This window comes from Terrapene carolina, unplaced genomic scaffold (assembly GCF_002925995.2).
Source record: "Terrapene carolina triunguis isolate 2854851 unplaced genomic scaffold, T_m_triunguis-2.0 Scaffold122, whole genome shotgun sequence".
In the NCBI taxonomy this organism is placed as follows: domain Eukaryota; kingdom Metazoa; phylum Chordata; order Testudines; family Emydidae; genus Terrapene; species Terrapene triunguis.
In genome coordinates this window covers 1409305-1423224 of record NW_020664473.1, presented here as the reverse complement: position 1 = coordinate 1423224, position 13920 = coordinate 1409305, and the positions used below count along the sequence as shown (strand labels likewise).

The 13920-nt window shown below is 43.3% G+C and overlaps 1 protein-coding gene across 20 annotated transcripts in view; it reads right to left on the bottom strand.

Annotated features, from left to right (window-relative positions):
- LOC113406698 (neurexin-1) overlaps positions 1-13920 on the bottom strand; it is a 1188348-nt gene that overhangs the window by 785195 nt on the left and 389233 nt on the right. The window lies entirely within an intron of this gene.

The window sequence follows — 13920 nt, the reverse complement described above, 5'->3', positions numbered from 1 at the left end:
CCGAACAGCTGGACGTTGCCGCCCCTCTCCGGAGTGGCCGCCCCAAGCACCTGCTTGGCAAGCTGGTGCCTGGAGCCGGCCCTGCTCCTGACTCCCTGATTAGCCTGCCTGACCTGTCAATTCGGCTGACCTGGAGCACTGGCCTCTCCTCATTGTTCCTGGGGACTGTCGGTCTCAGGGTCCTGATTTTCCTTTGACCCTTCCCCTTTCTTTTTGGTACTGGGAGCTAGCCAACCAAAACACCCCCACTGAGTTTTAGTAAGGGTCAACAGTCCTTTACATACTGATTTACACTGGTATGAAATCTTAATCCAGCCCACAGGTTCTGCTTCATTGGTTTCATTTGCAATTCACTGTTTTACCAATTAAGGGCTGGCTGAAAGAGCATTGGAAGGTTAGCAAACAGAGGAGTGGGAGGGTAACTGGCAACTCAGATATCATATCATGTGGCTTTGGCAGTCTCACAGACTCTTTCCTGGAGTGAAATTAAACTTTTACTGCTACTCCAGTCCATCTTCAACTGCAGACATAGAAGCAACCCTTCTGACTCTCGCAACCCCCCTTTCACAGCAGCTATTACAGTTGTAGTGAGCGCACAAATCTGAATTTTGTGTTTAATATTTAAGAGTCGGGGTTGGAAGCTTCAAAGTGGAGTATTTCTTCTGGAGGTCACCATAGGGCAAAGCTAGGGTTACCATACGTCCGGATTTTCCCGGACATGTCCGGCTTTTTGGTCCTCAAATCCCCGTCCGGGGGGAATTGCCAAAAAGCCGAACATGTCTGGGAAAATATTAGTCCCCTGCTTACCTTAGAGCGGCTCCGGCAGGCTGCGAGCTGCAGGCGGATTCCCCTGTGGCAGCGGCTGCTGCTGCTCCCCCCAGACACCTCAGCTTTGTGTAGCTGAAGAGCCGAGCTGCCCAAGCGCTACTGGCTTCGCAGTTTGCCAGGCAGCCCCCAGACCTCCAGACCCTGAGCCCACGGCCGGGTGCTTCCCCAGAGCAGCCGTAGCCCAGGAGGGGACGCGCCCGGCCGGGGGCACAGGGTCTGGAGGTCTGGGGGCTGCCAGGCAAACCGTGAAGCCGGTAGCGCTCGGGCAGCTGTTTCGGGTGGCTGGGAGGGAGGAGGGGGAATGCGGGGCGCTCAGGGGAGGGGGCGGAGTTGGGGCGGGGAAGAGGCGGAGCTGGGGCGGGGCCGGGCAGGGAAGGGGCAGAGTTGGGTCGGGGAAGGGGCGGGGAAGGGGCGGGGCCAGGGCCTCGTGGAGTGTCCTCTTTTTTTAATTTTTAAATATGGTAACCCTAGGCAAAGCAGACTTTGCGGAATCAACAACAGGGTCCTGAGTTTATAGCTATATTACACTTAGCTTTTATGAAACAAATGCTTACATGGAAAAAAACGACAACAAACATGCCATGAACACAGAGTCCTTTTACTTAACAATTTCTGTTCAGTGAACCTACAGTGCAGTGGCTCTCAAACTTTTTTACTAGTGACCCCTTTTACATAGCAAGTCTCTGAGTCCGACCCCCCTTATAAATTAAAAACATTTTTTATATATTTAACACTATTATAAATGCTGGAGGCAAAGCGGGGTTGGGGTGGAGGTTGACAGCTCGCGACTCCCCCATGTAATAACCTCGCGACCCCCTGAGGGGTCCCAACCCCCAGTTTGAGAACCCCTGCTACAGTGCATCTGCATCAAAGTGTAGCCATTGGACTATATTCTGGTTAGTGGCATAATCACACATATACAGTGCAAAAGGAGCCCACAAATCCATGCAAATGCAAGACAAAACTGTATGCTGACCACTTGCAGTTTAAGGGGTGTACATAAAAACACACAGTCTGTTTTGTGATTCTCAAGAGAAGAGTCTCTGAGGTCTTGGGAGATAGCAAATTATGGCCAGCGATTTATGTTCTGTAGTTTCAGTGCTGCTCCCACAAGTTTTCTACCAGGTGGCTGTGTACAGAATTTGGCCTACTAAGTGACTTCTTTCTAAGGAATTCCACACATGGTGGCCAAAGCCAGGCGGAATCACAAAGAGGAAAGGCCGTGGCAGGAAAGAAAAATGTGAATTTTTACTCAAATAAGTCTTCAGTAATCTCAACAAGAAACATGTTTTACTCTTGACTGGCAAGAAATTTGTTTAGATCCCATACAATATTAAAGACTACCATATTATAGGTAGGGCTGTCGATTAATCGCAGTTAACTCATGCAATTAACTAAAAAAAAGTAACTGCAATTAAAAAAATTAATCGCACTGTTAAACAATAGAATACCAACTGAAATATATTATATATTTTTGGATGTTTTTCTACATCGTCAAATATATTGATTTCTATTACAACACAGATTACAAAGTATACAGTACTTACTTTATAATATTATTTTTATTACAAATATTGTCACTGTAAAAATGATAAACAAAAAATAGTATTTTTCAATTCACCTCATGCAAGTACTGTGGTACAATCTCTTTATCCTGAAAGTGTAACTTACAAATGTAGATTTTATTTTTTGTTACATAACTGCACTCAAAAACAAAACAATGTAAAACGTTAGCACCTACAAGTCCACTGAGTCCTACTTCTTATTTAGCCAATTGCTAAGACAAACAAGTTTGTTTACATTTACGGGAGATACTGCTGACTGCGTCTTATTTACAGTGTCACCTGAAAGTGAGAGCATGGCACTTTTGTAGCCGGCATTGCAAGGTATTTATGTGCCAGAATTGCTAAACATTCATATGCCCCTTCATGCTTCACCCACCATTCCAGAGGACATGCTTTCATACTCATGATTCTCGTTAAAAAATAATGTGTTAATTAAATTTGTGACTGAACTCCCTGGGGGAGAATTGTATGTCTCCTGCTCTGTTTTACCTGCATTCTGCCATATATTTCATGTTATAGCAGTCTCAGATGATGACCCAGCACATGTTCATTTTAAGAACACTTTCACTGCAGATTTGACAAAATGCAAAGAAGGTACCAATGTGAGATTCCTAAGGATAGATACAGCATTCAATCCACGGTTTAAGAATCTGAAGTGCCTTCCAAAATCTGAGAGGGATGAGGTGTGGAGCATGCTTTCAGATGTCTTAAAAGAGCAACTCTCAGATGCGGAAACTACAGAACCCGAACCACCAAAAAAGAATATCAATCTTCTGCTGATGGCATCTGACTCAGATGATGAAAATGAACATGCGTCGGTCCGCTCTGCTTTGGATCATTATCGAGCAGAGCCGTCATCAGCATGGACTCATGTCCCCTGGAATGGTGGTTGAAGCATAAAGGGACATATGAATCTTTAGCACATCTGGCATGTAAATATCTTACAATGACGGCTACAACAGTGCCATGAGAATGCCTGTTCTCACTTTCAGGTGACATTGTAAACAAGAAGTAGGCAGCATTATCTTCTGCAAATTGTAATCAAACTTGTTTGTCTCAGCGATTGGCTGAAGTAGGACTGAGTGGACTTGTAGGATCTAAAGTTTTACATTGTTTTATTTTTGAATGCAGTTATTTTTTGTACATAATTCTACATTTGTAAGTTTAACTTTCATTATAAAGAGATTGCACTACAGTACTTGTATTAGGTGAATTGAAATATACTATTTCTTTTGCTTTTTACAGTGCAAATATTTGTAATGAAAAAATAAATATAAAGTGAGCACTGTGAACAGTGTATTCTGTGTTGTAATTGAAATCAATTATATTTTAAAATGTAGAAAACATCCAAAAATATTTAAATAAATGGTATTGTATTATTGTTTAACAGTGCAATTAATTGCACGATTAATTGTGATTAATTTTTTTAATCGATTGACAGCCCTAATTATAAGACATATATATGCACATCCATATGCTGATACTACATGGACCCACAGAATACTCTAATATTAAAAAGGACATTAAGTCATACTCAGTAATATCATATTTGTTTTTGAATTTATGGCTTGTTGTTGCCTACAAAACTGAAAAAATATTAAAATTGCATGGCAGTAACTAAAGTGTTGCATTTTAGTGACTAAATGTAATTACCTGCATAAAAAAACAACATAATGTGAATATCAATAATTAAATGCAACATGTTTTCATTCTGAATACTCTCTTAGTATATAAACCTACTATATAATCTCTCCCGTTGAAAGTGATACATATTGTGAATAATAAGGTCTGCATGCAAACAAAAAAGTTACCTGATCCATTTATGCCACAAAGGTCTCAGACAGTAAACATGTTTTATTAATTAACATCCTGTAGTGCAGAGAAGGGTACATTTCCTATTTGCTCACTTAAAATCTGATCAACTTCCTATTAAAGTTAGTGGGACTTTTACCACTGAATTCAATGGAAGCAGAATCGAGTCTTTTGGACTTGAGCCCACTGAAATCAGAGTCTTTCCATTGGTTTCAATGGGCTTTGATTCAGGACTTTAGGGCAGAGCACTGAGCAGCTCATACAAGGTGCTAATCCTCAACTCCTATTGAAAATGGTTTGGAAGGCTTCAACACCACACAGTATTGGGCCCTTCATTTCTTGAAGTTCTCCAAGAGCAACCCGAAACACAGCATTTTTCTTTCACCTCTAATCAGCAGCTGGTGAAAGAAAACAAACTGATTTTACAGCAACACGATAAGCAGCCTCTCTTTCTTCTCCCTTCGCAAAGGAAGCTTCATTTAGAGATATTTTAGTAGCGCAAGATGGAAAAACATAAAACACAAAGGAAACGTACATAAACTCACTAGCGCTATGAAATGAGTCCTATTCAATAGTCACATCTAGGCTAGGATATCCCTGCTAGTACAGAACTTCAAAAAACTACATTAGGGCAATCTAATTAACATGTAAATGGGACAGGAGTTGTTACTAAATAGCTCTTTATCTGTTAAATATGTAAATATTAGTTAATAGCTATGATGCCAATAGACGGCATTCAGGAATATAGGTTTTGTAGACCAAACTAAAAAAGTACTTATTGCACACTACAAATGGCTTCATCTGTACAGCTCTTTACTTCAGTGGGCACTGGCCTTTTCCATCTTTTGCTTATGTAAGAAGAGTCTGAATGAGCTTTGCCCTGACATCTAGTGGTGAGCTGTGGAAAAAGTCTTCAGAAGCTGATCTCGTTTGCATGGACACACTCACCTTGCCTAGGTGCTCAGCATGATGGGATTGCTTGCCCAAATGATCACTTGGGGTTGGGGTTGGATCCCCAGTCTCTTTGTTATTGGGATAGGCATAATAAAGGATTGTTATCCTTGTTGTGTTAACCGAGGGCAGCAGAACTGTACCTGGCATACCCCTATGGAGGGACTCACCCTCAACTGAACGGCACTCACTAGGCAGGGGTCATGGGTTCCAAAGACCAATGAGTTGAGAGGGGGTGGGGACAGGTACTTGTACCTGGTGGTGTGGGCCCTGTTTAAGGGCCCTAGGCACCATTTGACCATTCCTCTCTCCATGATATAATAAAAGAGCTAATTCAGATTCAATTGAGAGTTTTGTTACATACTGCAGAGCTGAAATCACTGAAGAGATTGCCCAGTGTGCACCAGCAGTGAGGCTCCTGCACTAACAGCTTAAATCACGGAGAGCTGTGTTAAGTGGGGGGACCCTGAAGACATCTTGATGAGTGGCCAGCTAGGCAGCTGGTAGAGAGGCATGGCAAGTGGCCAGCAGAGTGGCTGGTGGAGAGGGCCAGAGCAGAGCCCCACAGAGGCACGACACGTTGGGGTGACAAGCGAGTGCCCGAGCAGTAGAGCATGTAAGGTGGGAGGTGAACTCTGCGGATGAACCTCTGAACTCTGGGGCTGCACCAGCCAAGGACAGCAACTGTGGGGTACAGAGAATGGATGGGCACATTAAAGGGACTTTTGGGTTGCTGGACTTAAGAACCTGAGGGGAAAAGGACATTGACCAACTTATTTGGGGGGGAAGGGGGTCTTTTGCTCATGGTTTGTGTTTATGAATCCTAGTTGCAGTGTTTTCCCAAATTATTGCTGAGTTACTTCCCTCCTTTTATTAAGTTTTTGCTACACTCAGACTCTGTGCTTGCGAAACGGGAAGTATTGCCTCTTAGAGGCACCCAGGGGGTGGTGTGTAATCGTCCCAGGTCACTGGGTGGGGGCTCGAGCCGGTTTTGTGTTGTATTGTTGAAAAGAAACCCCTAGATACTGAATCCAGCCCTAGTTGCTGCTGGCTCCACCTGGCAGAAGGGTTACACTTATGCCTGTCACATTGCTGTAAGCTTTTTGAAGAAATACTATGTTTATTTTGGCATAATCAGACTTTGACCTGAAGGCTTCCTCAACCAAAATCTCCATCTGAAAAAGTGTATCAGCAAGATGGCAGAATCTGGGAAAGGGAATATGGGTGTTCGAGATGATGCTACATTATACAGATTCAAGCTTCTCAAGTAACAGTCATTTTCTTGAGGAGTTTTTTTTTTCTTGTCAGTGGACAAATAGAACATTGGATTTTATTTTCAGTATTCAACTAGTTTAACAGATGATTTAAATATATTCCACAAAATTATTTGCAAATTTCTTCACTCAATGAGAAGAGATTATTCAAAGATAATGATTTTAATTATTTTGCTATCTCTAATACAGAGCTGCAGCATAGGAATGTCGGGTATCTTTATCAAAGATATTTCATCAGTAAATTTGGAAATAGCTCCTACTGAACAGGTCCATGACTCATTTCTGCAAGAAGCAAAATCTTTAACATTAAAGAATCCCATATTTCCCATATCAATCCTCAATATTGCACAGTTGAAACCTCCTGAAACAAAATAAGGTTTTCCTGGAGAAATTGTAGAACAAAAGGAAAAAAAGGAGAAAAAACAGTACTGTTGGGTTTTGGTGTAATAATCTAACAAAATAACCTCAATTTTACTGAGTCTCCATACACTCTAAAATCAAGTATTTTTGTAAAACTGAAGATAATCATACTTCATTATTTATTATCATGAATATTTTATTGAACCTGAAATTGCTGCTAATGTAATTCTTAAGCTCTAAGTACACATTGTTAGAGCTATCCAAACCAGAGTTGCTCTGTCTTTACAACAGGATGAGCCACAGAAAAAGTCATTTATATGGTCTGCCTTACAAGGCATGGAGGGTACTAAGCACTTTATAAATTCTGGTACTTGGGCCCTGATTCAAAGCTCACTGAAGTCAATGGAAATATTCCTATCCACTTCAATGGACTTTGCATCAGGCTTTTAGATTGCAAGGGTACTGTGCTAAGCAATATGGGATGGACATAGAAGCTCAAAGAATTACTATGTGATTTACCATAGAGCCATGTGTTTATTAAAAACAAACATTGCATGAGTTTTGCAGGGCTTAGATAGTGTTGAGAAGGGCACTAAAAAAAAAAGCCTAAGACAGAGACAGAAGCATATAAAATATGGATATAAAATAATAAATCAAAGGTATATAATCATATTTGAAGTGGATATAGAATAATAAATCAAAGGTATATAATCAAAGCAAATCTACTTCTTGAATGTGTGCTTAAGTTAAAAAAAAATCAGACATTTGGACGACCACTTGTTTGCCAGAAGGGAGTTTGACAGTTCTGTAGTTTATATAAACTAATCTATTTTTGGTATACATAACATTTAATAAAGTGGCATGATATCTTTTTAATATCAAAGAACTGCCTATTTTCCATAGTAAAAGTATGTAGTTAACTCATATTACAGAAACCATAGAAACAAACTTCAGAGCATTAAAATATACTAAGTAAATGAATCTGCTCAGTCTTTAGAGTCATGCAAGTTCCCACTTTATTGTTTTGTGCTGAATAAGTACTAGAGAGTTTTCATGGTGCTTTAAAATTCTCAAGTTTAGAGGCTCTAACAGCTGATGTATTAATACGGTAATGCCTCGCTTAATGTTGTAGTTATGTTTCTGAAAAATGTGACTTTAAGCAAAATGATGTTAAGCGAATCCAATTTCCCCATAAGAATTAATGTAAATAGGGGGTGGGGGTTAGGTTCCAGGGAATTTCTTTTCACCAGACAAAAGACTATATATATACACACATATACACACACACACACACACAGAGTATAAGTTTTAAACAAAATTTAATACTGGTATACAGCGATGATGATTGTGAAGCCTGGTTGAGGTGGTGAAGTCAGAGGGTGGGATATTTCTCAGGGAATACCTTACTGCTAAATGATGAATTAGCACTCAGCTGAGCCCTCAAGGGTTAACACATTGTTGTTAATGTAGCCTCACACTCTACAAGGCAGCAGGAATGGAGGAAGGGGAGACAGCATGGCAGGGAGAGACAGAGACACAGACCGTGTGTGTGAGAGATGTGCATTGCCCTTTTAAGTACTCTGACCATAGGCGCCAACTTTCTCCAGCGCCGGTGGGTGCCCGTGCCCCCTGCCCCTTTCCCCGCCCCCTGGCCCCACCCCGACTCCACTCCATCCCCGCCCCGACCAGCCTAATATAAGCTCAAGCATGTCAGAGGTGCAAATAACTTATATTGGTACTGCAAGAAGTCAATTATACTTTTCTATTAAAGTGCTCATGAAAGATAGCAGATTGACAACCCTGAGGCTAACGTTCTCTGTCTACACACAGCAGATAGAATATTACCTTATTCAAAAATTCAGTGGAACTGATGATGGAGATAATATTGTTTCTACAGCTGTCTCTGACCCCACCCCCAGTTCTCCCCATGGGCAAACCCTAAACTGAGGGCCCTGTGGAGGGGATGAGGGAACAGGAAACAATTCTGCTGAGACAAAACTGGCTCCTTCCTCATCCTTGGTCTCAGATATGTTGGATAACCATAGTCTCTACTCAAAGGTTGCAATAGGGCCCTTTGTTGCTACTACATTCTTTATTTCATGTGAGGACACTAAACATGTCCTCACCTTTTCTATACAAACCCAGGGTCCCAAAATCCTGCATTACTTGTATACTCAAATCTCCAACTGACTCCAATAGGCATTTTAGGTGCATAAGACATGCAGAATCTTGGGCCACACCTTGTTGGATTTAATTTTCCTTTGTTAAAAATAGAAAAATATATACATAAATATATATACACACACACAAATTATTAAAATATCTCATTTACTGATTCTCAGCAGCATAACTGTCCCATCTTGAACTTTTGTGAACCCTTGCCCAACTCAAAGAAATAAAATGATAGTTGTATTTTTATTACATATTAACTTAAAAGAAAGCACCAGCTCAGTGACAAAGAATTCTATTACTCTAGAAAAGCAGTTTTAAGCCATTTATAACATTGTTTTATTATGTAATTCCTTCACTGATTTTCACCTCCCATTATTTAATTACAGATTGGGTTATTTTCTGAAATAGGACATGCCTCAGGACATACTTTGAAAAACAGTTATGATACTTATAATTGAGGGAAAAGGGTAAAGTATGTTGGTGTTTATGTGGACACTTCTGCTTTGATTATTATTGTTATTTGCATTAATTATTAGTGAGTGTTCTACAAACAAAATGCAGTACATAGACTTTTGTCTATGGATAGCTATGTGTCATTAACAAGAAAATTGGAAAGTCTTACATGAGCAGTTCACTTTATAATGATAATATCCTTCATATAATTACTTCAGATAGTATGACAGGAAAGTTCAACTCATCATTTTAAAGGTTTTTCTTTTTAAGTCAAGAAAATAATTTCAAACACAAAACATACATATCTGTAAGTATTAATCAAGCAATTTATTTGATTTGCATTAGATGCTCCTCAAAACTCAAGTAAGGGTTTTAGCCATATGCTTCAAAACAAGCATAGCACTTCACAGATAGTTGTGAAAGACCAAGTTAAGGACTATTTAGAAAAGCTGGACGTGCACAAGACCATGGCTCCAGATCTAATGCATCCAAGGGTGCTGAGGTAGTTGGCTGATGTGATTGCACAGCCATTGGCCATTATCTTTGAAAATTCGTGGCGATCGGGGGAGGTCCTGGATGATTGGAAAAAGGCAAAGATAGTGCCCAAATTTAAAAAAGGGAAGAAAGAGAACCCAGGGAACTAAAGAGCAGTCAACCTCACTTCAGTCCCCAGCAAAATCATGGAACAGGTCCTCAAGGAATCAATTTTGAAGCACTTAGAGGAGAGGAAGGTGATCAGGAACAGTCAACATGGATTCACCAAGGGCAAGTCATGCCTGACCAACCTGATTGCCTTCTATGATGAGATAACTGGCTCTGTGGATATGGGGAAAGCGGTGGATGTGATATATCTTGACTTTAGCAAAGCTTTTGATACGGTCTCCCACAGTATTCTTGACAGCAAGTTTAAAAAGTATGGTTTGGATGAATGGACTATAAGGTGGATAAAAAGCTGGCTAGATTGTTGGGTTCAATGGGTAGTGATCAATGGCTCAATGTCTAGTTGGCATCCGGTATCAAGTGGAGTGCCACAGGTGTCAGTCCTGGGGCCGGTTTTGTTCAATATCTATATTAATGATCTGGATGCTGGGATTAATTGCACCCTCAGCAAGTTTGCAGATGACACTAAGCTGGGGGGAGAGGTAGATATGCTAGAGGGTAAGGACAGGGTCAAGAGTGCCCTAGACAAATTGGAGGACTGGGCCAAAAGAAATCTGATGAGGATCAACAAGGACAAGTGCAGAGTCCTGCACTTAGGAAGGAAGAATCCCATGCACTGCTACAGGCTGGAGACCGCTAAGCGGTAGTTCTGTAGAAAAGGACCTGGGGATTACGGTGGATGAAAAAGTGGATATGAGTCAGCAGTGTGCCCTCATTGCCAAGAAGGCCAACGGTATATTGGGCTGTATTAGTAGGAGCATTGCCAGCAGATCGAGGGAAGTGATTATTCCCCTCTATTCGGCACTGGTGAGGCCACACCTGGAGAACTGAGTCCAGTTTTGGTCCCCCCACTATAGAAGGGATTGGAGAGAGTACAGGGAAGCTCGTGAAGCGTAGTCAGCTGCTGCAGGCTAAACGTACGGGGATAACATGTGTCCATGGGACAGTTAGTTACTACCCCACCATCCCAGTAAAAATCGAGATCCAAGGGAACACTACTGAGGTAGCAGCAGGTGTAGTCCCTAAACTCCCATACCCGGTGCTCATAGGGAGGGACTTCCCAGGGTTTGGAAACTTACTCCCAGTAGGGGGATTGGAGAAAGATGGGGACCCTAAAATTGGTGAGGCATCCACAGCAGACTGTCAACCCCCAATCTTCTCTAAAATATCCCCAGATTTGTTCTCCAGTCCCAGACAGGGTAGAAAGACAAAAAGGGAAAGAAGGGCAGCTAAGGCCTTGGGAACCCGAATACTGACCCAAAGCCAGAGGGTCGCTCTTGTAGGTAGGCGGATCCGCGCAGCAGAAAAGGAGGCCACGCAGGAGGGAGAAGCACCTGAGTCTGACTCTCAACCTAATGCTTCTGAACCAGTAGAGGCAACAGAGACTGGGCCCCTAGATCTTGGGCAGATTAGCCCCGGGAGAGGAAATTTTGGACGGGACCAGGCAGAAGACCCAAGGTATGACAACATTGGGAAGGAGGTGACTGAAATAGATGGGGTCCCAGTGGAAGGGAAAACCCAGGGACCAGGACCCTACTTCATAATGAAGAAGGATCTCTTATACCGGGTTGCACCAGTACAGGGGCAGAAGGTACAGCAGATCCTAGTATCTCAAAAACACCAGAACGCTGTATTAAGTCTTGCTCATCTTTTTGGGGGGCATTTGGGGGTAGAGAAGACCCTGGCACAAGTCCTACGACGGTTCTTCTGGCCTGGAGTACATGAAGAAGTGCGGAGGTACTGTGCCTCCTGCCCGGAGTGTCAGCTGCACAGTCCCCCGTCCCCACTTGAGGGCACCTTTAGTACCCCTTCCCATCATAGAGGTCCCCTTCAAGCGAATAGCCATGGACCTAGTGGGACCCCTGGAGAAGACAGCTCGGGGCCACCAATATATACTTGTTGTTTTGGACTATGCTACTTGCTACCCAGAAGCCGTCCCCCTGCGGAACACGGCCTCTAAAACTATAGCCGAAGAGCTGGTGGGGATCTTTGCCCGAATGGGGCTACCGAAGGAGATATTAACTGACCAAGGAACCCCATTTATGTCGAAGCTAATGAAGGACCTCTGTACACTGCTCCATATACATACCCTGAGAACTTCGGTCTACCATCCGCAGACTGATGGGTTGGTAGAAAGGTTTAACCAAACCCTTAAGGCTATGATAAGGAAGGTGGTAAGTCGGGACGGGAAGGATTAGGACACCCTACTACCCTACCTTATGTTCGCTATCTGGGAGGTACCCCAGGCCTCCACTGGGTTTTCCCCCTTTGAGTTATTATACGGGCGTCACCCCCGTGGCATACTAGATATCGCCAAAGAGATCTGGGAAGAGGAACCCAATGAGGGAAGAAATATAATAGAGCATGTAATGCAGATGCGAGACCGGATAGCCCAGGTTACCCCTATTGTACGGGAACATTTGGAGAAGGCACAGGAGGCCCAGCGAACCCATTACAATCGCCAGGCAAAAGTGCGACAGTTCCAATCAGGGGATTGGGTTATGGTGTTGGTACCCACGGCAGAAAGCAAGCTTCTGGCCCAATGGCAGGGGCCCTGTGAGGTGGTTGAACCCGTGGGGGAAGTAACCTACAGGGCGTGGCAGCCAGGACGCAGAAAACAAGAACAGATTTACCACATTAACCTTCTGAAACCCTGGCATGCACAAGAGACATGCACAACGGTCCAAAAAGACCTAACCCAGGAAAACAAGCCTTCCAAACAGGTGAGAGTGTCTCCCGATTTAACACCAGACCAGAAGAATGAAGTGTCTGAGATGATCTTCCGGAACCAAGATGTGTTCTCGACAAAACCGGGTCGAACAACCGAGACATATCACCACATCATCACGAACCCTGGGGCCAGAGTAATAATGAGGCCCTATCGGGTGCCAGCGGCAAAAAGGGAGGAAATAAAAGCAGAAGTAAAAAAAATGCTGGAGTTGGGGATCATCGAAGAATCCCACAGTCAGTGGTCCAGCCCAATCGTGCTGGTGCCCAAACCTGATGGCACCACAAGATTTTGCAACGACTTCCGGCGACTAAACAAAGTATCCCAGTTTGACGCGTATCCCATACCTCACATAGATGAGCTAGTGGACCGTCTGGGTAATGCCCGGTACTTGACTACCCTAGACTTGACAAAGGGGTACTGGCAGATTCCACTTGCAGAAGACGCAAAGGAAAAGACTGTGTTCTCTACACCAGAGGGTCTTTTTCAATATACTGTCATCCCTTTTGGACTACATGGGGCCCCAGCTACCTTCCAGCACCTCATGGACAAGCTATTACGCCGGCATAACAGTTATGCTGCTGCCTACTTGGACGATGTGATCATTCATACCCCAGACTGGGAAACCCACCTGGAGAAGGTGGAGGCAGTCCTCGATACCTTCAGGCGAGCTGGCCTTACAGCAAACCCTGCCAAGTGCACTGTAGGGTTTACAGAGGCCAAATATCTTGGCTACATTGTGGGAAAAGGTCTGGTAAAACCCCAAGTGAACAAGTTAGAGGCCATCCAAAATTGGCCCCGACCAAGTCGCAAGAAACAAGTCCGGGCGTTCCTAGGTGTGGTGGGGTATTACCGAGAATTTATCCCACACTTTGCCACAAGGGCAAGCCCCCTGACAGACCTAGTGAAAGCCCGTGGACCTGATCTGATGAGATGGTCTGACGCAGCAGAGGAAGCATTCACAGACCTACGGACTGCCCTCTGCAGTAACCCCATACTGATAGCCCCTGATTTCACCACGGAGTTTATCCTGCAGACGGATGCATCGGAAGTAGGCTTGGGGGCCGTTCTATCACAGATGGTCGGGGAGGAGGAACACCCAATTCTATACCTCAGT